The sequence below is a fragment of the Theropithecus gelada genome, chromosome 5 (assembly GCF_003255815.1).
Source record: "Theropithecus gelada isolate Dixy chromosome 5, Tgel_1.0, whole genome shotgun sequence".
In the NCBI taxonomy this organism is placed as follows: domain Eukaryota; kingdom Metazoa; phylum Chordata; class Mammalia; order Primates; family Cercopithecidae; genus Theropithecus; species Theropithecus gelada.
Window position 1 is genome coordinate 70022826 of NC_037672.1, and position 18368 is coordinate 70041193.

The 18368-nt window shown below is 37.0% G+C and overlaps 1 protein-coding gene across 1 annotated transcript in view; it reads right to left on the reverse strand.

The window, feature by feature from the left end:
- The window catches only part of NPFFR2 (neuropeptide FF receptor 2), a 98128-nt gene extending 80383 nt beyond the window's left edge, over window positions 1-17745 (reverse strand). Inside the window, exon 1 of the mRNA XM_025386163.1 lies at window positions 17377-17745. The gene's annotated coding sequence lies outside the window, so the exon portion shown is untranslated. The remainder of the gene's footprint in view (window positions 1-17376) is intronic.
- Between the last annotated feature and the right edge of the window lie 623 nt (window positions 17746-18368).

Consider the following 18368-nt stretch of genomic DNA (forward strand, 5'->3'; position numbering starts at 1 on the left):
TTACTGAGAAGTAGTAGAAAAATATTGAAAAAAAAAAAAAAGATAAAGGAAGAAGTTATTTCACATTTTGACCACATTACCAAAGTATCATTAAAAAAAAATCAGAACTCATGTCACTTGGCACCAGCCACTCCATTTAAAATATAATTTTCTCACACAAGAAGTTATCCCCAAGTAATTGTAAATAGTTAATATAGATGTTTCTCTTTTATATATCTTTAAGCAATTTGTTCATTTTCTCCATCAGATTCTTCTTTCATTCCCACACAGGAGGTCTACAATTTTACACAGGCATACGTATTTTGTGAATTGGCCAAATTAACACTTGTGAGAAAATAAGAGGCCAAGAAAAATTAAGATTGCAATTTATGTTTTAAGAATCTTTATCTGATTAAAAATAGTTCATGATCATTGGAAAACATAGAAAATATAAACAAAAAAACCAAAAACCCAAATTACCCCCTCCTAGAGATAACTTATTCTCTACTCCTGAAATCTTCTTTTGGGTAAGTTGCCTGACTCCTCCCTCACTTCTTCAAGAATCAGGAATTTGGGTAAAAGAAACTAAACTTGAATGTCTCTGGCCTTTCCGTTGCTCCCTATTGGATCTTGCTGCCAATAAAGTGCATATGCTCTCTGTGCATTTATGTATATGTGTGTATATATATGTCAGAGAGATGACCTGTACATATACCTATATATGTGTGTGTGTAATATACATGTGTGTGTAATACATACACACATAATATAATATGAACTGTAATATATATCAACTTAGTCATCTCCCTGTAATGAGAGATTGAGTGGGGGAAATCTGTCAAATTTAGTAATAACTTTATTCCTTGCCCACAGTCCCCAGACACATTCTCAAATAGTTAGTTTCAACAGAAATAAAACTGATATTTTGACGTCTATATGTTTGCATCTATCCTAAATGCAAGCATATATACTTCTGTGTCTATCTCTAAATAGCTCCAAATTCAGATGAGTGGAAAGAAGGCTACTATTTGAAATACTCTGAAAGATCCAACTATTATTACAATATATGCAGATATTTCTATAATTTTTATTCATTTATTACTCATTTAGGATCTTCTGCTGTGACTTAAACACAATACTCGGGCTTAACAGTTTGCATTAAGCTAACAATCCTGTATAAAAGACAAAACATTGAGCAAGTAATCACAAGGATTATGAGTTCTGTGATTTGGGAAACCTGGGCAGTGGGGCAAATTAGATCAGGGAGAGCTAAACCAGATCCCAGACTGAGCATGCCCACTTGGAAAAGGGTTAAATCAAAACCTTAGATATGAGATGCTCACAGTGCAGACTAGGGGCACATTGTTAGAATTGCAATCTGTAGAGACCCAAGTTAGCCCTGGGCAGTGAGCCCATGGAAGATGCTTCAGGACCATCACCAGAAACCATTCTGCCCTCCTACAGCTCTGGGCCTATGACGGAAGGGGCAACCTCAGTGATACTTGAAATGCCTTCAGGGTTTTTCTTCCATGGTCTTGATAAATAGCACCTGGCTTTTATCCATATTAATCTCTTTAGCAATTGTCACTTGGCCACATCCATAGTGTTCACTTCTGAAATTTTCTTTTTTTTTTTTTAATTATTTACATAACTAAGCTGTGAATTTTCCAAATCCTTTCACTCTGTTTCCTATTTAGTATAAGTTCTTTATTGAAGTCATCCCTCACCTCTCACTGTATATGGTTAAAAGCAGCCGTGCAGCAGCCTGAATGCTGTGCTGCTTGGGTATATCTTCCGCCAGATATCCTAGTTCATCACTTTTAAGCTCTGCATTCTGCAAAGCCCTCAGGCTTTGGGCACTCAGTCAAGGTCTTTACAACTGTAAAACAAGGATGGACTTTACCCCAGTGTCTAAAACATTATTCTTAATTTCTCTCTGAAACTTCATCAAAATGGCCTTTACCATTAATATTTCAATCAGCCTTCTGGTCACCACCCCTTATGTAATCTCTAAAAAGTTTCATGTTTCCCTACAGCTCTCCTCTTGTTTGGACCCCTTACCAGAGTTGCCTTTAATGCTACATTCATAGCAATCTAGGCTTTTTCTAGCCTGCTCCTCCAAATTCTTCCAGCCTCTACCCGTTATCTAGTTCCACTGCTTCCACCTTTTCAGCACTTTGCTATAACAACAGCCTCACTTTTCAGTACGAATAGTATCTCTTTTTTCTGCTGTTATAATAGAGTACCACACACTAAGTAACTTATGAAGAACAGAAATTTATTTGGCTCATGGGTCTGGAGGCTGAGAAGTCCAAAAGGATGGTGCCAGCATCTGGTGAGGGTCATCCCACTGTGGAAGGATAAGCAAGTATGTGAGACATAGAGAACAAAAGGGGGCTGGACTAATCTTTTTATCAGGAGCCCACTCCTGCAATAACTAGCCCACTTCTGCAATAATGGCATTAATCCATTCATTAGGGTGAAACTCTCATGACTTAATCATCTGTTAAAGGCCCCGGTTAGCAAAAATATTATATTGGCAGTTAAATTTCAACATGAGTTTTGGAGGGAGCTCTCAAAACATAGCATTATTTATATTTTACAGTGCTGAAGCAGGAAAAGTATAAGTAACTATCCAAAGTTATGACAGGGCCAGGGCTCAAATCTATCCAGTCTTTTCATTTAACCAAATCATGGCAGCTGTTTTTTTGCCTACCTGCGGTATTTACCACATGATTATATTACATATTACTTTCCCATTCTTTAATTAATGGGTTTTTTTCATTATTTTATTATAAATAATACTGCAATAAACATCTTTATACATATCTCCTTATGCATATATAGGGCATATACATTTTTAATTGTATGAAATCAAATTGCTTTCCAAAGTGACCAAAGCAAGTAAAAATTTTCATTACTCCACACCCTCATCAATACCCACAGTTCCCAACATTCAAACATTTAACCTAGGATTTTTCTACTTTATGATCATGTGAAAGCCATATGCATTCAACAGAAACCATACTTTGTGTACCCATACAACCATTATTTTTTCTCTTTTCAGTGCAGCATTCAGTAAAGTACATGAGCTATTCAAACTTTATTACAAAATATGTATTGTATTACATGATTTTTGCCCAAGTGTAGGCCAATGTAAATTTTCTGAGCATGTTTCAGGTAGGCTAGACTAAGCTACAATGTTCAGGTTAACTGTACTAAATGCATTTGGGAATTGCAACATTGTCAACTTAACCATGGGTTTATTATACATCATAAGCTGAACAGCATCTGTACTTGGCTACTCAGATATCCTGAGCAAAAAGAACAAAGGCAAAAATATCACACTATCTGATTTAAAAATATATTATAAGGCTATAGTAACCAAAAGAGGAATGGTGTTGGTATAAAAATAGACACATAGACCAATGGAACAGAATAGAGAACCTGGAAATACTCCCTGCTGTGGGAATGTAAATTGGTACAGCCATAATGGAAAACAATGTGGAGATTTCTCAAAAACAACTATAAATAGAATATCATTCAATCCTGCAATCACTACTGTGTATTTATCCAAAGGAAACAAAATCAGTATATCAGGTATTTACAGCGAACTGATTTTTGACAAAGGGACAAGAACACAGATTGAGGAACAAACACCCTCTTCAATAAATTGTACTGGGAAAATTGGATACCCATATGCAGAAGAACGAAAGTGAAGCCATATCCTTCACTATAGGCAAATATCAACTCAACATGAAATAAAGACTTAGATTTAAAACTATAAAATGACTAGAAAAAATAGGGAAAACAATATAGAACATTTGTCTAGGCAGAGATTTTTATGACTAAGACCTCAACACAGGCAACAAAAACAAAAATAGACAAATGGGATTAGTACAAGCTAAAAAGCTTCTTCTGCACAGCAAAGGAAAAAAATGAATGCAGTAAAGACTACTGAATGGGAGAAAATAATTGTAAACTATTCATCCAAAAAGGCACTAATATCCAGAATATACAAGGAATGAAACAACTCAACGGAAAAAAATAATAATAATCCCAGTAAGAAGTGGACAAAAAACATGAATAGAGATTTCTTAAAAGAAGACATACAAATGGCCAGTGGCTATATGAAAAAAATGCTCAACATCACTAATCATTAGGAAAATGCAAAACAAAACCACAATGAGATATCATCTTATCCTAGTTTGAATGGCTGCTATTAAAAAAGACAAAAAATAACCAACATTGGTGAGAACGTGGATAAAAGGGAACACTGCTGAAAGAAATCACAGATGACATAATGAAGTAGAAAAACATTCCATGCTCATGGATTCAAAGAATCAATATTGTTAAAGTAGTGCTGGGATAACTGGCAAACCATATACAGAAGAATGAAATTAGACCCCTACTTCTCACCATACACAAAAAGCAACTCAAGATGGATTAAAGACTTAAATGTAAGACCTAAAACTGTAGAAATCCTAGAAGAAAACCTAGGGAATACACTTCTTGACATTGGCTGTATTAGTTCATTCTCATGTTGCTATAAGGACGTACTCTAGACTGGGTAATTTATAAAGGAAAGAGGCTTAATTAATCCACAGTTCTGCAGGAGTGGGGAGGCTTCAGGAAACTTACAATCGTGGTGGAAGGGGAAGCAAACATGTCCTTTTTCACATGGTGGCAGCAAGAAGAAATGTCAAGCAAAAGGGAGAAAAGTCCCTTATAAAACCTTCAGATCTTGTTAGAACTCACTCACTATCATGTGAACAGCATGGAAGTAAGTGCCCCCATGATTCAGTTACCTCCCACCAGATCTTTCTCACTGCATGTGGGGATTTTGGGAACTACAATTCAAGATGAGATTTTGGTGGGGACACAGCCAAACCATGTCATTCTGCCCCTGACCTCCCAGATCTCATGTCCTCACAATTCACAACACAATCATGCCCTTCCAACAGTCCCCTAAAATCTTGACTCATTCCAGCATTAACTTAAAAGTCGAAGTCCAAAGTCTCATCTGAGACAAGGCAAGTCCCTTCCACCTATAAGCCTATAAAAATCAAAAGCAAGTTGGTTACTTCCTAGATACAATGCGGTATAGGAATTGGGTAAATACACCATTTCACATGGGAGAAATTAGCCAAAACAAAGGGGCTACAGGTCCCATGCAAGCCCGAAATCTAATAGGGTAATTATTAAACCTTAAATTACCAAAATTATCTCCTTTGACTCCATGTCTCACATCCAGGTCACACTTCCATACATTCTCTGAAATCTAGGTGGAGGTTCCCAAACCTCCATTCTTATCTTCTGTGCACCTGCAGGACCAACACTACATGGAAGCTAACAAGCATTGGGACTTACACCCTCTGAAACCATGGCCCAAACTGTACATTGACCCCTTTTAGTCATGATTGGAGTGGCTGGGACACAGGGCACCAAGTCCCAAGGCTGAACACAGCAGGGGGCCCTGGACCCGGCCTAAGAAACCATTTTTCCCTCTTAGGCCTCCGGGCCTGTGATGGGAGGGCTGCCCTGATGTGCCCTAGAGATGTTTTCCCCATTGTTTTCATGATTAATATTCTGCTCTTCATTACTTATGCAAATTTCTGCTACTGGTTTAAATTTCTTTTCAGAAAATGGATTTTTCTTTTCTACTTCATAATCAGGCTGCATATTTTTTAAACCGTTTATGCTCTGCTTTCTCTTGAATGCTTTGTCACATAGAAATTTCTTCTGCCAGATGCTCTAAATCATCTCTCTCAAGTTGAATGTTCCACAGATCTCTAGGAAGGGGGCAAAATGCCGCCAGTCTCTTTGCTAAAGCAAAACAAGAGTCACCTTTGCTCCAGTTCCTAACTAGTTCCTCATCTCAATCTGAGATTACCTCAGCCTGGGCATTATTGTCCGTATCACTATCAGCATTTTGATGAAAGCCATTCAACAAGTCTCTAGGAAGTTCCAAACTTTCCTACATTTGTTATATTCTACTGAGCCCTCCAAACTGTTCCGACCTCTGCCACTTACCAGGTTCCAAAGTTGCTTCCACATTTTTGGCTATCATTACAGCAGCACTCCATTCTGGGTACCAATATACTCTACTAGTCCATTTCCACGCTGGACTAGTGGATGCAAACATGCCCTTTTTCACATGGCGGCAGCAAGAAGTGCCAAGCAAAAGGGGGGAAAGTCCCTTATAAAGCCATCAAATCTCATAAGAACTCACCATCACAAGAACAGCATGGACACATGGTGTTATGAGAACTATAATTCAAAATGCGATTTGGGTGGGGGACACAGCCAAGCCATATTATTAGCCATGGCAAAGAATTTATAAACCTCAAAAGCAATTACAACAAAAACAAAAACTGACAAGTGAGACTCTAGTTAAACTAGAGAGCTTCTGCACAACAAAGGAAACTCTCAATGAAGTAAACAGACAACCTACAGAGTGGGAGAAAATATTTGAAAACTATGCATCCAACAGAGGTCTAATATTCACAATCCATAAGGAGCTTAAGCAAATCAAGAAAAAAAAGAACTCCATTAAAAAGTGAGCATAGGACATGAGTAGACGCTTGTCAAGAGAAGACATACAAGCAGTCAACAAACATATGAAAAAAATGCTCAACACCAGTAAACATTGGAGAAATGCAAATCAAACCACAGCGAGATATTATCTCACACCAATTAGAATGGCTATTACTGAAAAGTCTAAAAAGAACAGATGCTGATGAGGTTGTGGAGAAAAAGGAATGCTTATATACTGTTGGCGGGAGAGTAAATTAGTTCAGCCACTGTGGAAAACAGTTTGGAGATCTCTTAAAGAACTAAGGATAGAACTACCATTCAAACCAGCAATCCCATTACTTGGTATATATCCAAAGGAAAAGAAATCATTCTACCAAGAAGACACTTGCACTTATATATTCATTGCAGCATTGTTCACAATAATAAAGACACGAAATCAACCCAGGTATTCATCAACAGTGGTTTGGATTTTAAAAATATGATACATATACACCATGTAATACTATGCAGTTATAAAAAAGAACAGCATCATGTACTTTGCAGCAACATGGATACAGCCGGAGGCCATTATCCTAAGCAAATAAATGCAGAAACAGAAAACTAAATACTGTATGTTCTCACTTATAAGAGGGAGCTAATCATTGGAAACACATGGATATAAAGATGGGAACAATAGACACTAAGGAATACAAGAAGGGGAAGGGAGGAAGGGAGCAACAGTTGAAAAATTATGTATTGGAGACTTTGCTCACAGGTTCAACTGTCCCCCTAACCTCAGCATCACACAATATACCTTTGTAACAAACCAGCACACATACCCCCTGAATATAAAATAAGTTTAAAAATTTTTTAAAGTGGTCATTCTTAATATTAGCAATAGCACCTAGAAATTTAAATGAATATATATAAATATATATATATATTTTACAGCAGTGACTAAAATGTAGCATATGTAAAAATAAATTTAACAGGAAAAAAGGTGGAATATAAAATAATGACATAAAAAATAAAACCCCATTGAAATATTTTAAAATTTCTTTAAAATTGAACAGCATGCCTAATTTTTGGAAGATAAATTTTAATAATTTATAGGTCATCTCCCCAAATTAACATATCAATTTAATATAATATCATTTAAAATATGTATATACAAACAGTTCGTTTGGTAAAAATATTTGCAAAGCAGTGACAGGATTTGTTTAGGAATATTATTTTTAAAAGTTCAGAGGAAAGAAAATGTGCCCAAGAAAAGCTAAGAACATTTGTGGAGAAAAACAGTAAGGAGATATGCTTTTTAGGATATCAGAAAAATGATCTATGGCAAATATAATCAAAACAATTTGGTGTTGCCATAGAACTGGAGAAATTGGTCAGTAAACAGAATCAAGGATACAAACATAGATCCCATTATACATGAGATTTTAAAATATGTCAAAAGTGGGTTTTCAATTCGAAGGGGAAGAATGAAATATTTAGTAAGTTATTTGGAAGAAGTGAAGGTTGGTTCACTATTTATGGCATGTGTTTTAAAACTCCACTTGAATTAAAAACCAATGCTAAAATTTTTAAAAATAAAAATCCTTCAATAAAATCTAGAAGACTACATGTCTAATGTAGCAATAAGAAAAATCATATTAATCAACACTGGAATCCAAAATATATACAAAAAAATTAAATATATTGTCTATACAAATATTTTAAATGTGCACAATAAAGTTATGAAGAAAGACAGCAGACGATATGGAAAACATTTACTATCTATGATAAGCATTAATAATTATAATATTCAAAGAGCATATAAATTGAGAAAAATACTAATATCTCAGTAAAGTGGGCAAGAATATTAATAAATGATTTACATAAGAAGTTCCAACATCTGAAGAATATAAAAATATATTTAACTTCACAAGTAGTTAAGAAATTCAAATTAACAACTAATAATGTAAACAGTTACAACACCTATTGCTGTAAGGACATGAGTAAAGAACAGTGTCATAGTCTTCTACTAAAAATGTAAATAACTGTAGTACTTCGAAAGCAATAAGGCAATATACATTAAAATTGAAAAATAGCTTTGCTCTTTAGACCTGGAGATAAAATAGTTTTTAAATAATTACTTTTATTATAGCCTTGTTTTATGACAAAACCCAACAAAATAGAAACCTCTGGAAACAAAGTGAATGTTTATCAAAAAGGGAATGGTTGAATTTGTTTCTCATTATCCATATCATGTTATATTACATATAGCCATTTAGAATTGAATTTTATCCATAAAAATTGACATGGAGGGATTTCCACAAGGTAATCATGAGTAAGAAAACAAGATGTGTATATTTTCTAAATGATGACAAAAAGATTGATTTGAATGTGTATATATGTGAATGGCTATAAGAGTAGATAAAAATCTAACATAATAGAACCCAGTTAAGACTGGTTACCTGTAACACGGAAGCAGAAGAGAAGAGGTAGACAGAGGCAATTAAGAGGGAATTTTAAAATTAAGAATTAAAAAAGAACATTATGATGTAATTTAGTTTTGGCACTTATACAAAATTATCTCTCTCTATATGTATATATTTTCAAAATATATTTTAAAGATGAAAAATCATGCCAATTAAAACAATGGAATGGGTGTTTATGGTTTTAGGTCTAACAATTAAGTCTTTAATCCATCTTGAATTAATTTTTGTATAAGATGTAAGGAAGGGATACAGTTTCAGCTTTCTACATATGGCTAGCCAGTTTTCCCAGCACCATTTGTTTAATAGGGAAACCTTTTCCCATTTCTTGTTTTTGTCAGGTTTGTCAAAGATCTGATGGTTGTAGATGTGTGGTATTATTTCTGAGGATAGGCAATACCATTTAGGACATAGGCATGGGCAAGGACTTCATGTCTAAAACACCAAAAGCAACGGCAACAAAAGCCAAAATTGACAAATGGGATCTCATTAAACTAAAAAGCTTCTGCACAGCAAAAGAAACTACCATCAGAGTCAACAGGCAACCTACAGAATGGGAGAAAATTTTGCAATCTACTCATCTGACAAAGGGCTAATATCCAGAATCTACAAAGAACTTAAACAAATTTACAAGAAAAAAACAAACAACCCCATCAAAACGTGGACAAAGGATATGAACAGACACTTCTCAAAAGAAGACATTTATGCAGCCAACAGACACATGAAAAAATGCTCATCATCACTTGCCATCAGACAAATGCAAATCAAAACCACAATGAGATACCATCTCACACCAGTTAGAATGGTGATCATTAAAAAATCAGGAAACAACAGGTGCTGGAGAGGATGTGGAGAAATGGGAACACTGTTACACTGTTGGTGGGACTGTAAACTAGTTCAACCATTGTGGAAGACAGTGTGACAATTCCTCAAGGATCTAGAACTAGAAATACCATTTGACCCAGTCATCCCATTACTGGGTATATACCCAAAGGATTATAAATCATGCTGCTATAAAGAGACAGGCTACATGTATGTTTATTGCGGCACTATTCACAATAGCAAAGACTTGGAACCAACCCAAATGTCCATCAAGGATAGACTGGGTTAAGAAAATGTGGCACATATACACCATGGAATACTATGCAGCCATACAAAAGAATGCATTTATGTCCTTTGTAGGGACACGGATGAAGCTGGAAACCATCATTCTCAGCAAACTATCTCAAGGACAGAAAACCAAACACCGTATGTTCTCACTCATAGTTGGGAATTGAACAATGAGAACACTTGGACACAGGAAGGGGAACATCACACACCAGGGCCTGTCGTGGGGTGGAGGGAGGGGGGAAGGATAGCATTAGGAGATATACCTAATGTAAATGACCAGTTAATGGGTGCAGCACACCAACATGGCACATGTATACATAGGAAACAAACGTGCATGTTGTGCATATGTACCCTAGAACTTAAAGTATAATTAAAAAAAAAAAAGAAAAAAAGAGAGAAAATAATGGAATGGCTAATGTAACTTTAATAAAAAGTAAATGTTGTGCTACTTTTCATTTTAGTTTTTCCTAGTACTCAGATCCAGATTATTCTTTGGAACCAACCATATACAGATACTATGGAACCTGAATGTATATTAAAACAGTGCAGTGATAGCTTTTTCAAAATTTTTTTCCATATTAAAGGAAAAAATATATACTTATTGGTATTTTAGCTAAGGTAGGATCAACAGGAAAGAATTAGAAACAGGAATGAATCATGGGAGCAACTTAAGGTTGAAGTTTTGGCAACTTGTCTGTACTTATAAAAAGATGCAGGAGAATCTAATAGGGAAATGGCTGTAAAATTTTCACAGAACAATTATTTGCTGAGTATCTACTATGTGCTAGACTCTGTTCTAGGCACTAAGGCCAGCAATAAATATGAATGCATAGTGTACATCTCTCATGGAGCTTATATTTCATTTTGGGGAATAATATCATTGATAAGTGAACACATAAATGGAGATAGTCTCCACTAGCAAGTGGGCTTTGACACAAATCAGACAATACTGTGATGACCACCAGTGTGGAGAGGCACTCCAGACCCAAGATGAAAGGACTTAAAGAACCCCTCCCGCGCAGCTCTGAGAGACACGATTTCCAGGCAGGGAGAGCATTAGGTGCAAAAACTGTGATTGAGAATGAGCTTGGCATGTTCAAGGCTTGAGGGTCTAAGAGGAGGAAAAAAGAGATGAGAGCTGAGGATACGGATAGTGAGAAATTGTAAGGCTTTGGATACTGTAGAATCTTCAAGCTGGGCACTAATTCTGTAGGTAAACATGAATTAGAAGTTACTAAAACCTAGATAATCAAAATATCAAGAAAAGCAAGCTCAGGATATTGGCCAAGCTCATGCTGATCTTTGATACTTCTGTGTTAAGGGAAGCACAGGGCCACTAGTTTTGAAAGAAGCATATATCACAGAAATTACTTAATGTAGTTTTTCCAGCTGAAAAAAGAGCAAGAACAAAGGGAACTCCCTTAAACAGGGAAGATTTTAGCCAAAGGCTTCGAAGCCTTTAGTAACACTGATAGAAACGATATAAATGGCTACCCAAGGACAAAAACAAACAAAGAAAACACTTTGCACACCTGTGGAGGATGCGGAATTCCAGACAGAAGAGGAGATCATGAGTAAGGAGAAAGAGAAACGCAAGGCTGTAAATTGTGCTGAGAGAGTTGTCTATTGTAAATGAGATACAGCATCCTTACAAAGAGTGGAAGGTGTGATCCTAGAGAGACCTCACATTCAGTTTATTATCAGTGTGCCAAGAATGCAAGGACAGGAAGTAAAATGGGAAGGAAAAATTGGAGACTTTAAATGAGATCCTTTTTTTTTTTTTTCTTTTTTTTTTTACAAACAAGATTTTGCTCTGTTGCCCAAGCTGGAGTGCAGTGGCACAATCATGGCTCACTGCAACCTCAGCCTCCAGGGGTCAAAAAATCCTTCCACCTTAACCTTAACCTCCTGAGTTGCTGGAACTACAGGTATGTGCCACTATGACCAGCTAGCTTTTTTCTTTCTTTGTGTTTGTTTGTTTGGTTGTTTTTAATTTGTAGGCACTGGATCTCACTATGTTGCCTAGGCTGGTCTCGAACTGGGCTCAAGTGATCCTCCTGCCTCTACCTGCCAAAGTGCTGGAATTACAGGCATGAGTTACCATACCTGGCCTAAATGAGATACTTTAAAGATTTTAAATGAGACTCCATACTTTAAGGGAAAGTAGGGAATTTGAGAGAAATCCTAAGCACTGCAAGTATCACCTCTTTAAATGTTTACGTTTAGCAAGGAGATAGGGTGTTTGAGACGGCACTCTTGGTAAGATAAAGCAGTTTTTATAAGTCACAAACTCCCCCAAGATATGAGAATCATAAGGTCATGTGCAAGCACTTAATCTAAAATTTGTCCTTATTTCCTTGTATGTTTGCAGGTGATAAATTCTAATATATACAACTATTTGATTTAACTCACATTCTGGTGAGGCTAAATTGAAGAAATATTTATCCTCTTGCTATAATTTTTCTAAATACCTCCTGTCCAAGACAACACTTAAGATTCTTAAGATTAGTCTGTCTATGGCTACAAAATGGCAATGTGGATTGGGACAAATTTTTTTCATTATGGGAAATCATGAAAATAATTTTGACTCAGAATCATATCTATACTATATATTTAAATGTATATATTATATATATATATAAAATGTGTGTATACACACACACACACACACAAACACATACCACCCAAACCCAACTCCAGCCCACTAATCTGTGGCGGTACATTTCAAAAAGTTTCACAAATAACTCCGATGTTTCTTACTTCCACTTAGAAAAATCTTCATGAGGACTGTAATATTTATCTCTTCCTAGGTACATAGCTTTCATGTGGAAAGGATCAGTATATGCAGAAATTGGTACTTTGATTGTAAGCTGTTGTTACTACATAGTTGGGAGCCCTGCAGTGGCTAGAATTTAAACATGTGGACTGGGACACGACATGAGTTCATTATCCTGGTTCCTCAAACTAGTAAACATATTTACTTTGGCAAATTATTTCTGAGCCTCAGTTTCTTTAAACACCAAAAATGGATTGTAAGCTTACTCAATTTCTAAAATCATGAGGATTAAATGAGATAATGTGTATGGTTACAGCTCACTTAAGTTTAGATATTTTGATCTCATTTGGCTTTGGGAAATTATTGATGTTTTCTAAATTTTGAGGGAATGCAACCAGAACTATAATATTCTAATACATTTGGTAAACCCTCCAGAATTCTGAAAATACGGATCAACTGAGACTTGTCTGAGGGACTAGAAAAAGGCTCATCAGTTCTAATGGCAGTTACTTTAGTCTGCAACTGCCACATGGAACCCAGACTCTATGTAGACACCTAAATAAGACTCTTATAATAGCCCAAGAAGAAAATAGTAAGAAATATACTTTCGGCCTGGCGCGGTGGCTCAAGCCTGTAATCCCAGCACTTTGGGAGGCCGAGACGGGTGGATCACGAGGTCAGAAGATCGAGACCATCCTGGCTAACAAGGTGAAACCCCGTCTCTACTAAAAAATACACAAAACTAGCCAGGCGAGGTGGCGGGCGCCTGTAGTCCCAGCTACTCGGGAGGCTGAGGCAGGAGAATGGCGTAAACCCAGGAGGCGGAGCTTGCAGTGAGCTGAGATCGCGCCACTGCACTGCAGCCTGGGCGACAGAGCGAGACTCCATCTCAAAAAAAAAAAAGAAAAGAAAAAAAAAAGAAATATACTTTCATAATATTTGAAAACTTTAAATTTTAAATGGAAATACAGTTGAAAGAGAACCAACATTTTGGCATTTCAGGAGTTATTTTGTTTGTTTCTTTTTTCTTTCTCTTTTCTAATTACTGGTGTAGTGTGATTTGGATTGTGCAATTATTCTGATTGTCATTATACGACCTAGCTGGTATGCTTAGCTGTAATAGAATCAAGCCTAGTTTGACATGGAAACCAGAATAGGACATGTCTTGTCATTCATGTGTGGCATTAAATTTAATATTTATGCTGTCCTGACTCACTTTGCCTTTTTTTTTTAGGGGGGGCGGGGCTAAACTATGGGAAGATATCAAGGAGGCATTCATACTATGCTTGAGGCTCTGGACCTCTCTTTTCCTGGTCTCTGGTACATGCTATAGAAACTATACTGGGAATTGCCCACCTGCAGATGCAGGAGAGACTCCTCTGCTTTTAGCTCGTTTCCTCCCCTGTCACAGGCAGAAATCCCTTTAGATATTTCAGAGATGCGTGTGTTAAAAACATTCTCGTGCATCCCCTGTATACCAGACACAGTATCCAGCACAATAGATCATTCTGTTAATTTCTTCTATTAGGCCATTTTGTAGAGGAGGTGTTGATGTTATAGAATTTCAGGGCCTTGCCTAAGGGCTGAAGCTCTCAAATGGCAAAGCAAGGATATATGAGCTTTCTCACTCTGGATCCTCTGCCCTCTACCATAGAAACAGAGAAATCTAGAGGGGTGAAAGGATTTTAGAAATCAAATTATAATTCATCCTTTTACATTTGAGGAATCTTAGACATGGAGAAGTTAAATGATTTGCCTGAGGCACAGAGCCAGTTAGAAGCCTGACTGGGAAGAAACCTAATTTCTTTACTTTTAGAAGTCTCGTATTTGAAAACTCCACAAAGCAAGGATACCAGACCATTCTCAACAGCTGTCTGCTGTAGTGACATTGCATCTTTTTGTATGGGTAGTATATTTCCATTTCCTTCTAGTCTAATGGAGTGAAAGTCTCCCTGAAGCCTTAACGTTCAGTTTCAAGGCAATTGGAAAATTCATTTAAGAACCAATTTATCCATAAAGCTAGAACTTAAAATCAAAGGGAAACAGAGAGGAAAGGAAAATTAACTGTTAACATCAGGTTAATGGTAAGCATAAAATGCACATGTTTAAGGGAACAATTTGTTAAGATTATTAGAATACTATATAAATATTGATATAGTTTGGCCATGTCCCCACCCAAATCTCATCTTGAATTGTAGTTCTTGTAATCCCCATGTGTTGCCAGGAGGGACCCGGTGGGAGGTAATTGAATCATAAGGGCAGTTACTGCCATGCTATTCTCATGATAGTGAGTGAGTTCTCATGAGATCTGATGGTTTTATAGGGGGCTTTTCCCCTTTTGCTTGGCACTTCTCCTTCGTGCCATGACATGAAAAAGAACATGTTTGCTTCCCTTTCTGCCATGATTGTAAGTTTCCTGAGGCCTCTTCAGTCCTGCAGAACTTTGAGTCAATTAAATATTTTTCCTTCATAAATTACCCAGTCTCAGGCAGTCCTTTATAGCAGCATGAGAATAGACTAATCCAGATATGTTTTAGGAATATGAGATTATATTTATCCCATTTTCTTTGAATGTGCTTGACAGTTTTAAAATATTTAGCTAAAATAAATGTCCTTTTTTCCATAATAAGGAGGGTAGTATTTTACAAAATTATTATTTTTAAGTATCTGAAGCTTTGAGGCATGAAGTTGTCCTTATTTTGTGTTCCATATTACAGCTGGAAATCCATTTTAATGCAATACAGTGAAAAGGTTTATAATATCATAGAGGCATTTGCATGGAATTCTCATAAAAAATCACACACACACACATGCACACACACACACACAGAGCCAAAGAACAACTATAATAAATAAACTGATACTTCAGGAAGAAATCATTCATTGGTTTATAGTGAATTCATATTTATTCAACCTATAGTCTTTGGCATCTGTAAAAGATAGTATTAGTGAGTAGTATGATTTATAGGAACTATGGGATAAAATAATCATACAAATAAAACAACGAATTTCTAATATATAATTTTAGATACTTTATAATGTGTTCACAAAATGCACCAAGAATAAAACTGCCAGATAAAACAGACAAATAGATAGATGAAGCAAAAATAAGTTTAAGCCTCAAATGCTCTGAAGTTTTCTATAGACATGAAGAAATCATGGCTAGTAGAAAGATCTTATTGGGGTGTATGGATTTTGAAAAAACAAATATTGAGAAAAAGAATAGGATAGTGATATATTGTTATTTTCAAGCAATAAAGAAAGCACATTTTTCATTATTACAATAGCCAGTCTTTAATGTTAATAGGTGCCTTTAAATTCAGTGCAGTAAGTACTGTTACTGCACTGTATTGCATCACCGTTTTATTAAATGATCAACCTATAGACATTTTTAACAGATGAAATATTCTAACTGAATTCTGCATACAATTACCATTCTATTGATGATAATGGCACTATTTTTGAGCATGTTATAGCCATTTTACAAATTCAACCGTAACTTAGATTCATCATTATTATAATTTTACTCAATTTATTATGGTTTAATTAGAAATCCAGATGGAAACAAAGATATGTCCTTCACAGTTTACAAACCATTGATTTTTCCATCCTTCCTCTCATTAGTTGTTACCACTTGAAAGTTATTTGGATGTGAATGGAATTAGAAATTTAGATATACGTTTACAACAACTTTGCATATTTGGATTTAAAAAAAGTAAACCACCATCTTAGTATAATTCATGTTATAAATAAGATTTTAAAAAAATAAATTAATATTTCAAAGATCTGCAGTCTAGCTGAGGGGAAATGGGAAATGAACAAATGTATTTTTGGTTTTTAGTTAGTAGTTCTGTCTTTAACTGGAATGATAGCTTGAAGAAGATCATTTTCCTCTCCTCCAGACCCTAAATTTGACCTAGGGCAGCACTGTTGGAAAATGCCTGATAGTTTGGCAGAAGAACTAAAATGGTATTGTCTGGAAACCCTATCTCACTCCCGGAAGGGGATTAAAACCTATCCAAACGCCTTCAATAAGGACTCTGGTGTCCTGGACGCAGCTCAGAAACCTTATTTTAGCTTTTCTAGTAAGTGGAAATGCACAGGATGAAGCCTCAGATACACAAAGATCATTGTGCAGAAGCATCACGGATGAAAACAGTTTAGAAACTCGCTAGCTTCAAACCGGCTAAGGAAATTCAACAAAGTTACAATACAGCCCTGGAGAGGATTTGGGGGGAACTCTAAGGTTAAGAAAGCGCCCCACATCCCTTGACCAGGTCCCTGCTCTGCAAGCCTGGGGCCACAGCCATCTGTGGTGCAGACATCCAGGGCAGAGAAGTCCCCCAATGTCGGGCCAGTGACCAAAGGGATGCCTGTGTAATTAGGAAGGGATTTGAAAAATCCAAGATGTCAGTCCCCAATCGCTAATATGTATCATCAAGGCAAGCGTTAGGCATTAGAGAGGGATCGCGCCCTTACGCGGGGGCTCCCAGCCAGACTGGCCCATGCTGTTACCTCTCCCGGCGAGCCCTGTCGGCGGCGGGAACCAGAATCCACCAAGCGGGTCTGCAGCAACAGGTTCTGTCCCTGCTCTGGCTCCAGCTACTTTTCGCGGTCTGGCGGCTCAACCCCAGCAGACGTCTGTCCGCCTCGGGCTCCCTGCTCCGCTCCAGGCTGCCCCGCCGCGGTGCAGGGCGCTGAGTGCTCTGCACTCGCTCCCCGCCTCCCTGTCCCGTTAAGATAAGACGTCACTCTCCAGGAGGCACCAGCTGACCGCTGGGGTTCCGAAGAAACTATTCATATCCCTCTAATGGGCACCCAGGTACATTCTTGTGAAACTCAGAATCCGAGTGCAGCAAAGAAAAGGAAGCATCAGTATGACTAGCATCATCGCTGTTACTTGGCTCCAGATCCTGGACAAGTGATTTAGCCTCTCTGTGCCTCAGTTTCCTCGTTTGTAAAATAGAGATGATGATGATATTAATCAGAGGGTAATCTGAGAATTATCTGTCTACATGCAAAAGTGCCTGGAATAGTCTTGTACAAATTAAGCATTACACTAAATGTGAGCTGTCATCATCTTTAAGGTTCTAATGGGACTGAGAGGTTCATCGCATATTGCAAACCCTCCCTCTGTCTGAAGCAGACCCTATTCTTTGAGTCTTTGCAAAGACCTTTTAGCTTGCAAGCAAACCCCTCTGAAATTCTGGAAATTTATTCACAGCATAATCAGAAATGGAAGGGGGAGAACCCTGGGGAGACTCACAATGATCCTAATAGGACTATCTGCCCAGTTGGGTCTTGCTAATAGAGAGAACATGACTAGACTTTAATGGATTAACTTAGAGATTTATACAGTTACTGAGAAGGGGATAATTAATGGTGCTTCAAGCATGAAAAACCTGTGAGGAGCCTATTGGAGCTAATCCTCACGTGAGTACCCTAGGTTTGTGAAGAGTTGGTGTATAATTATTTCCGATCCACACAGAGGAACCAAGGTTTAGTGA